Below are 20,466 nucleotides of genomic sequence, written 5' to 3' on the forward strand. Positions count from 1 at the left end.
CAACGGAAGTATCAAGACAATCGGTCAATTTGTTGACGAGTTTTTGATCGGAAACAATTTTCAAACTTAGTGTGACTGACCTTGACCTTTGACCTTGTAACCTAATTATCAATATGGGTCATCTTCTGTCCAAGACTAAAGTACATGTGAAGTATCAAGCCAATGGGTCAAACCGTACACAAGTTATTGATCGCAAACAAACTGGTCTACCGACTGACATTTAGCAAAACAATATAACCCCTCTTCTTCAAAGGGGGGCATAATAAAACTAAACAAGAAATGTCGCAGTTGCCCTCGAAGTTTCCTTTTCTCGTTAGAGTAACTTGAATTTTTCTACAACACATTCATTACAATATATATATATTTCTGTAAAATATACAGTTACATAAACTGGCAAGTGCTTTCATTTATAGAAAATAAAGGGTTGCTGTGTTTAATGTTAGATAGAAAACCACAAAGCCATTTTTGGCCATCATTCGTTAGTTTGTTTAAAGATGGGCAAGTATAAAATGCAACTAATTGGCAGTACACACATTCAAACTCTTTGTTGTTTCTTTATGTACCACAAATATGGGGAATAAATGGTTAAATTTTGACTGAAATACCAAACATTTCTGAGTAGTTCCAAACTTGAAAGACTGAAAACTGTGCAGCCAAAGTGAACATCTGGCGAGAGTAGTGTAAATTATATTGAGAGGTTTGTGTTAGATAAGTACATTGTAATGACAGTTTAGACAGAAATTTGTCATAACAGTTTAAACAGAAATTATGCATCATACATACTCAAAAAATCAAAACATTACCATATTATACAACATTATAATTAAAGGCATTCAAACCATGACAACAATTTACAAACAAACAAATATACTTTATAAAGCATTTGTAAGTAATTACAAATAGGAAGATCATTACCAACATGGTGTAAGTTATCATATAAAATGGTAGTAAAGTTTTCGAAACATTTAATCACAAAAAGGCTAAAAGGCTCTTATCTGTGAACCAAATAAATAAAACATTGCTTAGCTGGAAATCTACAGAAGCTTTCACTATAGCCTTATAAACATAACTGAACTGCCCCTGGCTGCCATGTTTTTCATATTACCCAAACTGTTTTGGAACTCGACCAAGATATCATTAGAACAAATATTCCTAATTTAATGATGATCCGGCTAGATTGTGATTTCTATAGTTTTCACATGGTTTAACTATAGTCATATAAGCTAATTTTCCCCGCCTCCTGAATGCTATTTTTATTAACAAACCGGCACCATTTGTTAAATTAGTCAAGATATTGCTAAAACAAAACAATTGTATAACATGAAGACACTTTAATTAGTAAAACAATAACAATCCTGTTAAAGTACGGGGAATACCTTTATAACTTGATATATGATGATATTATTTTAACAATTCACATCATTTTAAGTCATTTTATTGTGAAATTCACCTGTGACAAATGATAACATGAAGTTAAATATGATTACAGTATAAGAAAGTCAAAGTCGTGTTGACAACTCTTCACAATTTAACATCATGGCAATATGTGCTTGTTCCTTGAATCAAGCATTTAGTCCTACTTTGGCTTTTACTTTCGCAGACAATATGCAATTAATAAGAATATACTTTACACAGAAATATCGAGTCTGTATACAAAAAGGAGCATCTACAAGCAATCATGTCTTTTAATAACAAAACATGTGTACACAGTACAAACATTAAGTGTTACAGATCTGAAGCTGGAATGACTTATCATGATTATTTAAGCTCAAATGTACATGTTTAAATGTAGTATTAACAAGAGATGTGTTTGTCAGAAACACAATGCCCCCTATTTGAACTTTGACCTTGAAGGATGACCTTGACCTCGACCTTTCACCACTCAAAATGTGCAGCGCCATGAGATACACATGCATGCCAAATATCAAGTTGCTATGATCAATATTGCAAAAGTTGGTAGATATCGACTAAGGCTACCTGAATATACCAGATATCCTGAACTAGACATCAGTAATATTGTCATGTATATTGTATTAGGGTAGAAAAATGGACACTTTGACCCCCCTTAGCCCACCCCCACACCAATATGTAGATTAAAGTATTTTTTTCGCTTCGGCATACAAATAAAAATAATTTTGCTAAGTTTGAAGCAGCCATGACCGAGTTTGGTAACTTTAAAAATTAAAAAGAACATACCTGCCTAAAAAAATCTCATTTTTGACGAGGGTTCCCTACTTTGACACACCCTATTTCGACCCCAGGGCACAACTAAACCCCAATGCGCACATCAATGTGTTCGTGGTACTTTGAACTAACGGAAAAGAAAGACATGCGACACCCATGGCTAGGGTGTTATAATATTTCAATACCAAACAGGCCAGCAAACAGTATAATGTTAGTGCAAATTCGGTATTTCGGACCCCTATCAAACATCTTTCAACTTTTCCTGATTATGTTTTCGATTTTACTTTAAATTCACCAACGTTTACTCAAATAATACTAAATAAAAATATATTTCGATAAAAAAAATCACACAATTTTATCAAAATGTCCTATTAAGGCCCAAAAACCACCTTAAGAACGCACGTGGCGCGCTTAATTTCCCACCCTTTCCCCCGGGCCGACCCGTGAGCTTACTCCCGGGCCGACCCCTTCCAAAATATACCAAATATTCTGGCTATAGACATCAGAAATATAGTACAGTATATTGTATAATGGTAGAACAAATGGTAGAGTAAGACAATTCCATTGCCTTATTATCGTCTTCATAAAACTTGTTACAGCGTGTATCGTGAAATAGAATAAACAATAGAAATGTGACTGAATACATCCACATAACATAATCAAGCTTAAATAATACACGTAACATCTAAAAAATAAAATATCCGAAAGTGATCGTCTGAAATACAGGCTTCTGAATCAGGAACTAACTTATTACTCAATTCCTTATTCAGAGGCTATAACTTCGGATATTTAAATTCGGATCATTCTCGCATTGCGCAGCTTTATATTCGTTATTATTAGCTATGTCTAATGTAAGTTTTTTATTTATATTTCTGATACAGTTTTTGAAGTTTTATCTGACCCTTACCTTTAGCCAAGACTAAACGATACCTCATAACTAAGCATGGTTTAGATATCTCACTCCGTTCTCATACGTGAACAGTTACGAAGGGATATGATTAAGGATGTAAAGAGAATTCAACATGTCAGCATAAACGCAAGACTGCATCGGACGCAGCGGTGCAAGTGCCTCTAGTCGACTTGAAACTTTCATAGAGATGCCTCAACATTTTATTTTATTTAACATTCAAACACCTGCGCGAATACCAGCTGCAATAGTGTTTTTTCCGTAGATTTGTTTAAGTACGAATACGCGTTTTCCCGCTCATGCAGACCAACGGTACATACGGCGACCTTCTACCTCGGCACACGATCATTGACCGTGGTACCTAAAAAACGGCGATGATCTCAATAGTTAACCGTCCTTCGCCGTTTTAAGCGTAACGTAGCGTATTCGAACAGAATGCCAATATTTCGAACAGCGTTCTCGTCAGTGCGACGTCACTGCCTTCAACATAAAAGCGAGACTGCACCGGAAGCAGCGACCCAGGTGCCTCTAGTAGTCTGGAAAGTTTCGATGAGATGCCTCCGTATTTTGTTTTTTCAATTTAAACACAAATGCGTACTCAAACTGTAATTGAGTGTTTCCATTTAAATAGATTTTCTATCACCGAAAACGCGATTTCTGATCTTGGGTGCCAACGGTATATCCGGCGACCTTAAACATTGGCGCACGATAAAAGGTCGAGGGCACCAAAGAAATGGCGCTGGTCTATTTGATAACCAGTTTTATTTTTCCGAAGTTAGTGCAACTGGCTACTTTTTCCTTATTCAGAAAAAAAGGAACTGGGTTATCATTTTACAAAAACATAAGTAGGAATATACTGCAATACATATTTTGATACGCGACCTATATTTACAATGATTTTCATTGAATAATTGGTCTCTTTGGTTATTTTTCAATTATTTTGTTAGCAAGACAATGCCAGTTCCTTATTCGATTTGAATAAGGAATAAGGAACCAGTTCCTTATTCCCTATTCAAACCGAATAAGGAACGGAATATCATTATTTAAAACTTAGAACAGGTGTACTGAAATTAAAGTTTTTGATATACAACCTACGTTTAAAATGCTTTTCATTGATTTATTGGCTTCTTTGGTTCATTTTGATTAAGGTTTTTAATCAGAAAATACCAGTTCCTTATTCGTTTTGTATACGGAACAAGGAACCAGTTTCTTATTCCTTATTCAAACCGAATAAGGAACTAGATTCTCATTAAATAAAATTTAGCAGCAATGTATTGCAATATTATTTTTTTTACATCTACCATCATTTCATTGATATTTAGTATTATTTGGTTAATTTTAATTTATGTTTGAGTAAGACAATTTCATTTCCTAATTATCTTCTTCATAATACTTGTTTTCAGCGTGTATCGTCAAATAGAATATACAATAGAAATGTGACAGAATACATTCATACAACATAATCAAGCTGAAGTAACACACACAACATCTGAAAAATAAAATATCCGAAAGTGATCGTCCGAAATACAGGCTTCTGAATAAGGAACTTACTTATTACCCAATTCCTTATTCAGAGACTATAACTTCGGATACTTAAATTCGGATCATTCTCGCAAAGCGCAACTTTATGTTCGTTACTATTGGCTCTGTTTAATGTAAGATTTTTTATTTATATCTCTGATACAGTTCTTTAAGTTTTATCTGACCCTTACCTTGGACCAAGACTGTACGATATCTCATTACTAAGCATGTTTTAGATATCTCATTCCGTTCTTAACGTAAACAGTTACGAAGAGATATGATTAAGATGCAAAGAGATTTTAATACGTCACAAAACAGCAAGACTGCACCGGAAGCAGCGGTCCAAGTGCCTCAAGAAGACTGGACAGTTTCCATGAGATGCCTCAATATTTAATTTTATTTAAAATTCAAACACCTGCTCGCATACTAGCTGTAATAGTGTTTTTTTCTTCATAGATTTGTTTAAATGCGAATACGCGTTTTCTCGCTCATGCAGACCAACGGTAAATACGGCGACCTTCAACCTCGGCACACGATTATTGACCGTGGTATCTAAAGAACGGCGATAGTCTCAATGGTTGAGAGTCCTTCGCCGTTTTTAGCTTAACAGTTGAGCTCTGTATTCGAACAGAATGCCAAAATTGCGAACAGCGTTGTCGTCAGTGCGACGTCACTGACGTCACCATAAAAAATGTCTGCACCGGAAGGAGCGGCCTAGATGCCTCTAGTAGTCTGGAAAGTTTCGTAGAGATGCCCCCGTTTTTTGTGTTTTTTTTTCAATTTAAAGACAAATGCGTTCTCAAGCTCTTATTGAGTGTTTCTAATTAAATAGGTTTTCTTTCACTGAAAACGCGTTTTTTCGATCTTGGATGCCAACGGTATATCCGGCGACCGTAAAGATTGGCGCACGATAAAAGGTCGCGGGAACTAAAAAAATGGCGCTGGTCTTTTTGATTACCAGTCCTATTTTTCCGAAGTAAGTGCAACTGGCTGCTAATTTTTCCTTATTCAGAAGAAAAAAGGAACTGGGTTATCATTTAACAAAAACCTAAGTAGGAATGTTCTGCAGTACATATTTTGATACGCGACCTATATTTACAATGATTTTCATTGATTAATTGGTCTCTTTGGTCCATTTTAATTTATTTGTTTAGCAAGGAAATGCCAATTCCTTATTCGATTTGAATAAGGAATAAGGAACCAGCTCCTTATTCCCGATTCAAACCGAATAAGGAACTGGACTATCGTTATATAAAACTAAGTACAGGTGTACTGCAATTAAAGTTTTTAATACCCAACCTACGTTTAAAATGCTTTCAATTGATTATTTGGTTTCTTTGGTTCATTTTAATTCAGTTTTTTAATAAGAAAATACCAGTTCCTTATTCGATTTAATTAAGGAATAAGGAACCAGTTCCTTATTCCTTTATTCAAACCGAATAAGGGACTGGGTTATCATTACATACAACTCAGCAGCAATGTATTGCAATATTTTTTTTTTACATGTACCATTATTTCATTGACATTTAGTATTCTTTGGTTAATTTTTTATTTATATCTCTAATACAGTTCTTTGAGTTTTATCTGACCCTTACCTTTGGCCAATAATAAACGATATCTCATTACTAAGCATGTTTTAGATATCTCATTCCGTTTTCATACGTAAGCGGTTACGAAGGGATATGATTAAGGATGTAAAGAGATTTCAACACGTCACCATAAAATCAAGACTGCACCGGAAGCAGCGTTGAAGGTGCCTCTAGTCGACTGGAAACTTTCATCGAGATGCATCAACATTTAATTTTATTTAACATTCAAACACCTGCGCGAATACTAGCTGAAATAGTGTTGTTTTTTTTCGTAGATTTGTTTTAGTGCGAATACACGTTTTGTCTTCATGCAGACCAACGGTACATCCGGCGACCTTCAACCTCGTCACACGATTATTGGCTGTGGGATCTACAAAACGGCGATGGCCTCGATGGTAAACAGTCCCTCGCTGATCTTAGCGTAACAGTTGCGCTCTGTTTTCTTACCGAATGCCATTATTTCGGACAGCGTTGTCGTCAGTTCGACGTCACAGACGTCAATATAAAGGCGATAATGCACCGGAAGCAGCGGCCAGGTGCCTTTATTAGTCTGGAAAGTTTCATCGAGATGCCTACGTATTTCGTTTTTCCATTAAAAAACAAATGCGTATACAAGCTCTTATTGAGTGTTTATATATTAAAATTCATTTTCTATCTCCGAAAACGCGTCTTCCCGATTTTGGATGCCAGCGGTACATCCGGCGACCTTCAATAATGGCACACAATAAAAGATCGTGGGACGCGACAAAATGGCGCTGGTATCGGTGGTTACCAGTCCTATTTTTCCGAGTCAGTGCAGCTGGTTACTTTGTCATTGTTCACCCGCGAAAAAAGAACTGGTCATCATTACACATAAAAACTAGGTAGAAATGTTGTACAATACATATGTGCGATACCCAACCTATATTTACAATGATTTTAATTGATTTATTTGTCTCTTTTTTTTCCTTTTTATTCAGAAAATGGCAGTTCCTTATTCAATTTGAATAAGGAATAAGGAACAAGATCCTTATTCCTTATTGAAATCGAATAAGGAACTGGGTTATAATTAAATAAAACTAAGAAGAAATGTACAGCAGTTAAAGTTTTGGATACACAACGTGAAATACAATGATTGCCATTGATATATTGGTCTCTTTGGTTCATTTTCATTTATTTTTTTTAGTAAGAAATCGCCAGTTCATTATTCGATTTAAATAAGGAATAAGGAGCCAGTTCCTTATTCATTATTCAAACCGAATAAGGAACTGGATTCTCATTAAATAAAACTTAGCAGCAATGTATTGCAATATTTTTTTTTTTACGTGTACCATCATTTCATTGACATGTAGTATTGTTTGGTTAATTTTAATTTATGTTTGAGTAAGACAATGCCATTTCCTTATTATCGTCTTAATAATATTTGTTGTCAGCGTATTTCGTAAAATAAAATAAACAAAGAAATGTGACAGAATATATCTATATAACATAATCAAGCTTAAATAACACACACATCTAAAAAATAAAATATCCGAAAGTGATTGTCCGAAATACAGGCTCCGGAATAAGGAACTAACTTATTTCTAATTCCTTATTCAGAGGCCATAATTTCGGATACTTTAATCGCATCATTCTAGCATCTGGACCTTACCTTTGGCCAAGACTATCCGATAGATGAGTATCAGACATGTTTTCATCATGTTGAAATCGAATAAGGAACTGGGTAATAATTAAATAAAACTTATTAGAAATGTACTTCAATAACTATTTTGTTATACCCAACCTATATTAACAGTGGTTTTCATGATTCATTGATCTCAGTGATTCATTTTCACTTATTTTTAATTAAGAAATCGCCAGTTCCTTATTCGATTTGAATACGGAATAAGGAATCAGTTCCTTATTCCTTATTCAAATCGAATAAGGAACAATGATAAAATTAAATAAGAAATAGTAGACATGTACTACAATACATATTTTTGATGCCCAATCTACATTTATATTGATTTTCATTGATGTACTGGTCTCTTTGGTTCACTTTAATTTATCTTTTTGGCAAGAAAATGGCAGTTCCTTATTCGATTTGAATAAGGAATAAGGAACCAGTTCCTTTTTCCTTATTGAAATCGAATAAGGAACTGGGTTATAATTATAAAAAAATAAATAGAAATGTACCTCAATAAATATTTGTTATACCGAACCTATATTTACAGTGATTTTCATTGACTTATTGATCTCTTTAATTCCTATTTATGTTTTTGTTAGTAAGAAAATGCCGTTCCTTATTCGATTTTGATTTGTTATTTATAGTAAGTACATTCCAGTTCCTTATTCGATTTCAATAAGGAATAAGGAACCAGTTCCTTATTCCTTATTCAAACTGAATAAGGAACTGGTTTATCATTACTTAAAACTTAGTAGAATTGTATTGCAATGCGTATTTTAAATATCCAACCTATGTATACACATGTATATAATGATATTCATTTTTATGTTGAACAATTTTGATCATTTTCATAGATGTTTAAGTAAGAAAATGCCGTTCCTTATTCGATTTTGATTTATTATTTATAGTAAGTACATTCCTGTTCCTTATTCGATTTCAATAAGGAATAAGGAACCAGTTCCTTATTCCTTTTTCAAACTGAATAAGGAACTGGTTTATCATTACTTAAAACTTAGTAGAAATGTATTGCAATGCGTATTTTAAATATCCAACCTATGTATACACATGTATATAATGATATTCATTTTTATGTTGAACAATTTTGATCATTTTCATAGATGTTTAAGTAAGAAAATGCCGTTCCTTATTCGATTTTGAATTATTATTTATAGTAAGTACATTCCATTTCCTTATTCGATTTCAATAAGGAATAAGGAACCAGTTCCTTATTCCTTATTCAAACTGAATAAGGAACTGGTTTATCATTACTTAAAACTTAGTAGAAATGTATTGCAATGCGTATTTTAAATATCCAACCTATGTATACACACGTATATAATGATATTCATTTATATGTTGAATAATTTTGATCATTTTCATTGATGTTTAAGTAAGAAAATGCCGTTCCTTATTCGATTTTGATTTATTATTTATAGTAAGTACATTCCAGTTCCTTATTCGATTTCAATAAGGAATAAGGAACCAGTTCCTTATTCCTTATTCAAACTGAATAAGGAACTGGTTTATCATTACTTAAAACTTAGTAGAAATGTATTGCAATGCGTATTTTAAATATCCAACCTATGTATACACATGTATATAATGATATTCATTTTTATGTTGAACAATTTTGATCATTTTCATAGATGTTTAAGTAAGAAAATGCCGTTCCTTATTCGATTTTGAATTATTATTTATAGTAAGTACATTCCAGTTCCTTATTCGATTTCAATAAGGAATAAGGAACCAGTTCCTTATTCCTTATTCAAACTGAATAAGGAACTGGTTTATCATTACTTAAAACTTAGTAGAAATGTATTGCAATGCGTATTTTAAATATCCAACCTGTGTATAAACATGTATATAATGATATTCATTTATATGTTGAACAATTTTGATCATTTTCATTGATGTTTAAGTAAGAAAATGCCGTTCCTTATTCGATTTTGATTTATTATTTATAGTAAGTACATTCCAGTTCCTTATTCGATTTCAATAAGGAATAAGGAACCAGTTCCTTATTCCTTATTCAAACTGAATAAGGAACTGGTTTATCATTACTTAAAACTTAGTAGAAATGTATTGCAATGCGTATTTTAAATATCCAACCTATGTATACACATGTATATAATGATATTCATTTTTATGTTGAACAATTTTGATCATTTTCATTGATGTTTAAGTAAGAAAATGCCGTTCCTTATTCGATTTTGATTTATTATTTATAGCAAGTACATTCCAGTTCCTTATTCGATTTCAATAAGGAATAAGGAACCAGTTCCTTATTCCTTATTCAAACTGAATAAGGAACTGGTTTATCATTACTTAAAACTTAGTAGAAATGTATTGCAATGCGTATTTTAAATATCCAACCTATGTATACACATGTATATAATGATATTCATTTATATGTTGAACAATTTTGATCATTTTCATTGATGTTTAAGTAAGAAAATGCCGTTCCTTATTCGATTTTGATTTATTATTTATAGTAAGTACATTCCAGTTCCTTATTCGATTTCAATAAGGAATAAGGAACCAGTTCCTTTTTCCTTATTCAAACTGAATAAGGAACTGGTTTATCATTACTTAAAACTTAGTAGAAATTTATTGCAATGCGTATTTTAAATATCCAACCTATGTATACACATGTATATAATGATATTCATTTTTATGTTGAACAATTTTGATCATTTTCATAGATGTTTAAGTAAGAAAATGCCGTTCCTTATTCGATTTTGAATTATTATTTATAGTAAGTACATTCCAGTCCCTTATTCGATTTCAATAAGGAATAAGGAACCAGTTCCTTATTCCTTATTCAAACTGAATAAGGAACTGGTTGATCATTACTTAAAACTTAGTAGAAATGTATTGCAATGCGTATTTTAAATATCCAACCTATGTATACACATGCATATAATGATATTCATTTATATGTTGAACAATTTTGATCATTTTCATTGATGTTTAAGTAAGAAAATGCCGTTCCTTGTTCGATTTTGATTTGTTATTTATAGTAAGTACATTCCAGTTCCTTATTCGATTTCAATAAGGAATAAGGAACCAGTTCCTTATTCCTTATTCAAACTGAATAAGGAACTGGTTTATCATTACTTAAAACTTAGTAGAAATGTATTGCAATGCGTATTTTAAATATCCAACCTATGTATACACATGTATATAATGATATTCATTTATATGTTGAACAATTTTGATCATTTTCATTGATGTTTAAGTAAGAAAATGCCGTTCCTTATTCGATTTTGATTTATTATTTATAGTAAGTACATTCCAGTTCCTTATTCGATTTCAATAAGGAATAAGGAACCAGTTCCTTATTCCTTATTCAAACTGAATAAGGAACTGGTTTATCATTACTTAAAACTTAGTAGAAATGTATTGCAATGCGTATTTTAAATATCCAACCTATGTATACACATGTATATAATGATATTCATGTATATGTTGAACAATTTTGATCATTTTCATTGATGTTTAAGTAAAAAAATGCAGGTTCCTTATTCGGCTTGAATACGGAATAAGGAACTGGTTCCCGTTTCCTTATTCGGCCGCGAAAAAGGAAATTGAGTTTAAATGAAAACAAAAATTAGGAAATGTACTAGATTGCATTTTTATATCACATAAATGTTAAATAAGTATACAGGCTTAAGGTTTGGTTGATTTGAAGTTAGAATTCGAAGTAGATAATGCCGGCTCGGGTTATTCAAAAAATCCTTTTAAAACGCTGAGAAGAAACATGAATATGTATCGTTATACACAAATTAAATGTTTTCTTGTTATTTAGCTTTGATTTAATTGAGAATTGTTTGCATTATTTTTCTTTAAAAGCTTAGTCAAATATGTTAAGCGTGAATAAGGAATAAGGAACCGTTATTTGTTCCTTATTCGAATAAGGAATCGTGAATAAGGAATAAGGAACTGTTCCTTATTCCTTATTCGAATAAGGAATAAGGAACTAGGAAAAAGGAACCAACTTACTCTCCATACGAAATATGTGCCAGTACATACATAGGACAATGTCTCATTTACAACAGGTAGAGTTTGAAAAACTGTGTCTTAATGACTGTTTACGACAAAATATTCATTAAAACATCATCAAATCACGAATGTTTGTCTACTAAATACAATTTTGGCAAAAAAAGTCTTGAAAACTTATACTTTCCTAAATATGTTTTCGAATTTATTATGTCAAATTGAATCACTCGGTACAATGTTATGTAATTTAATAGAAATTGTAGTGCAGTTATAATATTTTATTTCTAAATAATCAAATATATGAGCAACAAATCTCCGAGGATTGATCAGTTAATGTTTAGTCGTTGAACAAAAACAGAAAGGTTACATGTGAATAAAACCGGCTCACACATTACACAATAAAACAATTATATTAGATATGTTTTACAATAATGCGACGTAATATATTTTTTCTCAACTGAAAAATTTATCATTTATTACTGCAGTGAGTTTTCATTTATGGATTGCATAGGCATCCTTTGATCGACTATGATAAGGCTGAAACCGACGATTCTAAATCCGTTTTATGCAAATCTGTACCGCAAAAGACCATTTTTAAGTATACTGGGTATATATGGTGTGATTTCTATAGTCTGAAATGATCAATTAAATAAATGGGAAAAAAGTAATGTTACATAGAAATTAACCCGTTCCCACTCAGAAGCACGTTGAAAATGGCTATGTGTAAACAACAGAAAACCAGAACAGCTCTTGTATCTTGTATCTTCTTTTCCCTCCTTCGTAGGAGAACCATGCAGGTGCACGAAGAATAGTAATAAACAACGTCCACCAACACTTGTTTACACAATGGATGAGGTTTAATACACAATGTTCTCACTATATTTACACTAGTGTCTATGTCTACGTTTAAGACAATATCTATTTGCGCTTTTGTTCAGTTAAGCCTATTTTCTTAGTATTTTCTGCTTAGAGGAAGAGCTACTGGTATAGGAGGTTAATTGCCGTGCCAAGCCCGCCAATAATACTTTTCTAGCGCAATCAAGACTGAATAGCAGACGGCTAAAGTGTGCTTTTCGAACATATAAAGTTCAGGATTTTTTGGTGTCTTAAGTAATGGACGCAATATAGTGGCAAACAATTTATGATCACATGAGTTTTGGTAGCAGCATCTATTATGCTAAAATCACTGTTTGAGATAAACTTCCACTGGTGCGCGATGTCTGGTACATTGTGTGTGATACGGTTTGTCTTACATTGTCCAATAATGAACACTTGAGGAGGAAATGACTAGTTGTTTCTTTATCTTGCTGACACAATTGACATGTCTGATCGATGTCGTATTGATTGAAGTGTTTACGAGTGGATTGTAAGTAGTAAGTTCCAGTTGCAAGACGCAGTTTAACTTTCGTACGGTCTGAGTCCCTAGATGTGAATTCTGGAGCGAATATAGGTAGCACCTTCCCTTGTCTTAATACTTCATTACGCAAGAACGTAAGAGTTGAATGCAGCTTCAAGGAACCGTTGACCTTGGTCGGCCAGTATGTATTCACCGCTTTATACAGTCTGGCTTTCCATGTTAATTTAGATGGCATGCCCCAACAATATCTTCAAGCGACCCCAACTCGTACTTCCATAGGATTTTACGTATTTCAGTAAACCAACTATTACTGTCAATTGTTTTCACATGAATTTGCCTAATTAGAATCTGCTTTTCGATGCTGCTTTCATCAAGCGTGCAAATATTATGTAAGAATGAGAGAGCACGAATATGAACTTGTGCTTGTATAGGAAGAAGTCCCGTTATGAGGTAAAGTGCACAGTTTGCTGTATTATCTGGCAGCTGAAGTATTTCTTTAACAAATTTTCTTTGAAATGTTTCTAGCTTGTTGATCATGGATTCAGTCGGAAGTAGTAGCTCTAACCCATATAACCACTTCCAAACAAACTATAAGCAGCTCAACGTCCTTTCTTAAGGTTGTCTTAAACATTTTCCTTTTGATTTGCTGATAGTGACTCGGTTCTTATAATGCCAATATGGATTGCACGTTAAACGGTTGGAAGTTCACAGTTGTTCATCACAAAGGTGTCTTTTGAAGATTTCGAACGCTTATGACTAACTTTGATGTGTACATACTTAGTTGGCTGCAATAGATATCGTTCCAGTTGGCGAATTCAGCTGATGTATTCAACAAGGCTTGGGCCTCGGCTGCAGAGGTAGCACATATACAAATATCGTCTGCACAGGCACTAGCGGCGCATCGAATATCACCAACGGACAAACCCATACCAGACTCCTGTAGACTATTCAGCAAGGGATTAACATAGCACTTGTACAAGTCTTTACTTAACACACCACCCTGACGTACGCCTTGATTAACATGAAATGGAGTGGAAATACTACCACGCTACTTAATGGAGCTAACTGAATCTCTGTGAAAACTGTTTATCAATGTCCAATGTTGATCTGTAACACCAATTTTGAACATACGTCTCATCAAATGCCCATGATCGACCACATCGAAAGCCGAGCATGCATCCAGAAGGATCAAATTTAAGTCTATTTTACTGTCTTTACTCTCTCTCTCTGTAGAGTTCCTCAATAATAAAGGCTGCGTTCGCAGGTGATGACCTTTTAGTGAAGCCTCTTTGGACCTTGTTTTGCGACTGTTCGATGAATGGTGCGATTCGTGTTTGAAGAACTGACTCGATAATTTTCCCGATGACAGAGAGGACTGTAATACCACGGTAATTTGTAGAGACTGTTCGTAAACCTTTATTTTAAAAAAGACACAAGTCCTTCTTTTAGAATATGCGGAAATTGACCCGTTTCAAAAAATTTGTTTACAAGCACAAGTTAAAACTGTTTGACATCACTGTCACAATATAATAAATGTTCAGCACTCAAGATATGTATATCAGGCGCTTTGCCAGTGCTCAAATTATAAATTGCTTTGTCAAGCTCATCCAACGTGACAGCAGTTATTTCGTGTTGAAAAGCCATGCTCGCAATCATTTCGCACTCTTCTTGAACAAGTTCATGATAATCCCTGTCAAATAAGTCATCCTGACATTGCAAACCTAGTTCTTTAAAATGTTTTTTTTAATCCCTGTATAATAGTTTTATCATTAAAGCATTTCTCCCCCACATGTCAATCAGTGGCAAACTGTACCCCTTCTTTCGCTGGTTATTAACTAAGTGATGAAACCGTTTCGAGTCAGAGGTTCTACTCTCAATGATTTTCTGTTTAAAATCGAAGTCTTTCTGTGCAACAACTTGCCTATATGTAGCTCTAAACGCTTTCTTTGTTGCTAGTTTTTCCAAAAGTAACTGATTATCGGGATCAAAATGGCGTCCTGTCCTTTTCCAAGCTAAGTACGCCTGTTTTGCTAGACCGAACTTATCCTTAATGTCAAGATTCCAGTAATTTAACTTCGGTTTCGACTTATGTTTGCGCTTTATTTTACAAGACTGTTCTGGGGATTCTCTTAAAATTTCACAGAATTTGCCATCAACCTGTTCAACAATACACTTTGAGTCCTGTGAGTCTTCATTACTAGATAAAACTTTGATGTTTTCGCTGACTTATAGTGCGTATTATACAGTATTAACCCTATTCCAGTTTATACGTGAAGACACAGTTTGTTCATCCTTAACTGGGAGTTTCTCAACGCATGATAACAGTTCCATTTTGACTGGGTAATGATCCGAAGTATTCATCCACATATCGCTTAACACGACTTTAGTAGAAGCGACGAGAGAACATGGAATATTGTATAGGAAGTAGTCAATTTCTGTGCATTCACCACCACGCGGATTCATATATGTTTTACTACTACATTCAAACTTCAATTTTAGGTCAGAGATACATTCATCAATGTATGTTTTTTGTCTTGCAGAGGATCTAGAGGCATTTAGACTTTCGTTCAGATCGCCGCCGATGATTCTAAAGTTTTCAGACTGGTACTTAACACAAATTTCTCGTAGTTGGTCTATGGTATCACAAAATTCATTCACGTTGCAAGTTAACCCCTTACATGGTAGATAAACAGACATAATAACTAGACCTTAATGTTGTTAAAAGTTTTCTAATTGTATACACTGGATACGGTTACCACCGTCTTCAAGCACTTTGATTTTTGAGTCAGTTGCACAATTCCAAACAACACCGACGCCTCCAAATCCGCGTGGCATTTGGGTAGGAAGGATCGGGTCGAGATAATCAGTTCCTTTTCCCGCATATTTTACGCCTTCGCCGATTTCACCTAATAGCGGATTTTGCGTTTGAAATGCCAATGTTCTTGCAAAAGTATCAAATCATTTGTCTCAAGCTGTTTATTTACTGTTAAAGCACTAATAACAATGTTTTTGCAGTTATATGACACAATTTTAAGAGGTTATTGAGTCACTGAATCAACCGACGGCGCATCCTTACTTAAGTCATTATGTTCTAAAGGCTGGCATAATATAAACAAGAAATATCTTTAAAAAAGATATACGGCGTTGATTGTGGTCGATGTTTATGAACGATCAAAAGTTATCTCTATGAGATAAAAAGTAGCGGATGCCTTTTTTCTGCGCAGTTCTTAGCTACATCATAAGCAAATCAATTACGGGGTGTTGCGCTAGATTTCGTGGCTTATTTTGCTTTATGTGATATTATTACTCAGATATCTATATTTACAGAATAGAAAAACACAAGAAACATGAAAATAAACGAGTGCATATAGGTCAGCCGGCATTACTCGAATCTTATTTTATTGCATAATTATAGTATAGTGAATTATTGTGCTCATGCTTAATAAACTGGTCTAAATGGATAAATATTTCTTATTTATTTTATCAAAATTAGTCCTTATCATGTAAATGTTGAAACCATATTAAAAATCGATGATTGACATACCACAATAATATCGCCGAATATCTTTATTTAATATCTTTCTGATCAAAACAGACTTCAAGTGCACAAAGTTTATGAGACGGCGTTAATATAAAGATTTCTGCAACTGACCGCAAACTGACCTTGATACCTTGCGGATTGAATGCAATGCATTCCAGTCACTGCGTTATTGTCAGTAAGACCGGTGTAACACAATGATCGCAACCCCTTCTGCGAACTCCGGTGATGAACTGTATATAATTTGCGACTTTCACAAATGGCCGCGAATTGACCCGAAACCTCGCGGGTTGAAATGCAATGCAAGTAAGTACTAAATATGACAACATAGCCTTTAGTATAAACGCTTTTGCGCTGGTAATTCTCTGAAAATAAAAGGTGAACGCACAAACTGTATTTATGTGGAAAATTGATTGTAAAACTGTTCTATCTATTGAGCCTTTTCATTAGAGATAAAATTGTTTCATGCAGTAAAACAGTGTTACAAAGACGCGGATATGTTTCCAATGTTCTGGTGTTATACTCAAATCAGCCAATGGAATAAATGAAATGTATTCATTCGTACCTAGCCGCGGGAAATTTTATTTGAGTATTATTGGACACTTACAAAGGTCAAGTCAGGGTGAAAAGCTGGCTTAATACAGCTTACGCCGAAAAAAGGTTGCTGATCAGGGAACCTATGCTCTGTACCATTACTCGCCATATAGATCAGTGGTTGACCATGAAAATGCTGGACATTTTGTCGGTTTGGTGTCGTATCAGTGCATATATTGTCAGATCTAGCGGGATTCTGTATTTGTGGAATGTTTTGAGAACTAGTTGTATGTACTATATATGTACATATGTATGTGGTTGCCTACTTAAGTTGTTTGTTCACGGTCTTCTGCTAAATTGTCTGTAATGTCAGATATGTTTGAAGTTGTTGCGTTTCGCTGCGTCTTAACTACCGGGTTTGAGGATGATTCCAAGTTTAAGCCTGAAATAAACATATCGAGTTCTTCTTCTTTTATAATAATGGCTATGTTCAATACTGATGCATTATGGCCATGCATGGGGGGGGGGGGGTAAAAAGAAATAGATTGATAGGTTACCCGAGTTACTCAATCCACTCAGGAAAATCATATCAACAGTGATAAAAAAAGGTGCAAAACCTTACACCTTAAGCCCTTAAGACTTAAATATATACATATACTACTGTGCATGTGGTGAGAATATTAGTCGAGTTAAAAACAGGATAAAAGCAAAAACATGTGATCTAAGGAAGGAACACTGATGTAGACAGCACTGATTTAAATCCAGGGATCGTATCAGCGCTGACTACATAAGATGGAAGTGTGTTCTTGGAAAGAAAGAAAATTTGTGGTTATCAGCTGTACTTGGTGGTATTCGGTATGCCATGTGATGGTGATGGCGTGAGTGTCTAATGTATGGAGTGAGATAGTGAAGGGGATTGACGTCAACATGATTATATACAATTTTATAGAACAAATTGAGTCAAGCTTGTTGTCTTCTTGATTGCAAGGTATTCCAATTCAAATCCTTAATTATATATGTGACCGTGCCCGGTGTCTTGCTGTAATTATTAGTTACAAATCTGGCGGCTTGACGCTAAAAATTTTCAATTTTATCAATATCCTTCTGATGGTAAGGGTCCCACACACTAGAGCAATATTCCAAGGATGGTCTAACAATGCTGTTATATGCCGCTGCCTTAGTTTCCATTTTAGAAGAATGAATGTTTCGTTTTAAGAAACCTAAGCTCTGGCTTGCTTTACTACTAATTTTATTTACGTGAGGTGACCAGTTTAAAGTTGAGCTTACTTCAACGCCGAGATAAGTGGCTTGGTTTACAACAGACAGAGGTTGATTGTGAAGAGTGTAGGTTATTAACGGTTTCTCGTAACATGCATGATATGACATTTTTCTATGTTAAAAGACATCTTCCATTTCAGCTCCCACAATGATAGACTATCAAGATCTCTCTGAAACTGAATAGTGTCAGCCAACGTTTTTATGGATCTGTACATGACACAGTCATCCGCAAATAGACGGACGTTTGACTTCACAGACGAAGGTAGATCATTAATTTAGAGTAGAAACAGAAGAGGCCCAAGAACTGATCCCTGGGATACGCCAGAAATTACAGGGTCCATGGTGGAAGTTGCCCCATCTACAACAACCTGTTGACTACGGTTACCAAGAAAAGCTTTAATCCAAAAGTGTGTAGTGCACGTGATGCCATAATGGTCTAGTTTCAGCAACAATCTACCGGGATGTACAACATCGAAGGCTTTATTAAAATCCATGATGGCAACATCCATCTGGTCTCTCTGCATGGTAGAAGCTAAGTCATGGATAAAACCCACAAGTTGGGTTTCGCAAGACCGCCGGGCTCGAAAGCCGTGTTGGTTGTCCACCAGGATATTAAAGTTGTCAAGATTGTCTAATATGTTACTAACAACGATATGCTCCAGCAATTTACAAGCAATACACGTTAATGAGACTGGTCTATAATTACTAGCTTGGTACCTTTCACATTTTTTAAAAATAGGAGCTACAAAAGCCATGGACCAATCAGAAGGGACAGAACCAGAAATAAGTGATTTGTTAAAAAGAATTGTAAAAATAGGTGCAATTTCATTTTCACATTCCCGTAAGAGTCTGGGTTTGATTTGGTCTGGCCCTGCGGCCTTGTAAGGATTCAGTTTGAGTAGGAGTTTCTTAACACCATTTACCGTAATATTAATTGATGGCATGTTTTTATACGGGCTATTACCAAGATCTGGATATGAGCTGTTTGTGTCCTTAGTAAAAACAGAAGAAAATTGTTTATTTAAGACTTCAGCTTTTTCCTTGGGGTTAGATTTTAAGACCCCATCATCACTCAATGGTGCTACACCACATGAGTCATTTTTTAAGCTTTTTATGAACCCCAAAAACGTTTAGTTGTCCCATGTTTATGTTCTGTTTCATCACATATTATGTTGTTCATATAGTCCCAGTAAGAGTTACGACTTTTCTTTTGTATTAATGATCTGATCTTCTTAATTTTTGGAAGTAAAGTGTAATTTTTAGTCTTTTTCATTTTTGGTTAGCTTTTTAATGTCAGAATTCAGCCATGGTAGATGCTGCTTGCCAGAAACAGTTTTAGTTGGTATGTATTTTTCAACAAGTGTGTTAAGACAGACTTTGAAATTGTCCTAAAGCTTCTGGACATTCATATCATTAATATTGTTTAAATTTATAACATTTATTAAACCAGTTTTGATTTCCGACCAGTTAGCCTTGTCAAACAGGAGTATTTTCCGTTTCTCTTTCCGATTTATTCTAACAGAAGATAAAATATCAACAAAAGGGATGCAGTGATCACTAAAACCTGGAATGACCTTAACTGTTTCGGCTAAAAATGGATTAGACAAGAAAAACAGGTCAAGACAAGACAGGTATCAGATAGTCTTGTTGGTTCATCAACTATTTGGTTTAATGAATGAGTATCTGCAAAGTTTAAAATTTTGTTACATTCTTCTGGGTGTGAAGCATTAAAGTCTACAGTTTTATTTTTCCAAATGATTTCCCCAAGGTTAAAATCGCCCCCAATTAGGGTTGTACTATTTAATTTATCAGTCAGACTGATGGTACGATCCAGCTCGTCTATACATGTAAAATCCCTGTCAGGTCAGTATGCACTGCAGACCAGCAGGTCTTTTTTTACCATTTTGCTTTACC

This window comes from Dreissena polymorpha, chromosome 15 (genome assembly GCF_020536995.1).
Source record: "Dreissena polymorpha isolate Duluth1 chromosome 15, UMN_Dpol_1.0, whole genome shotgun sequence".
In the NCBI taxonomy this organism is placed as follows: domain Eukaryota; kingdom Metazoa; phylum Mollusca; class Bivalvia; order Myida; family Dreissenidae; genus Dreissena; species Dreissena polymorpha.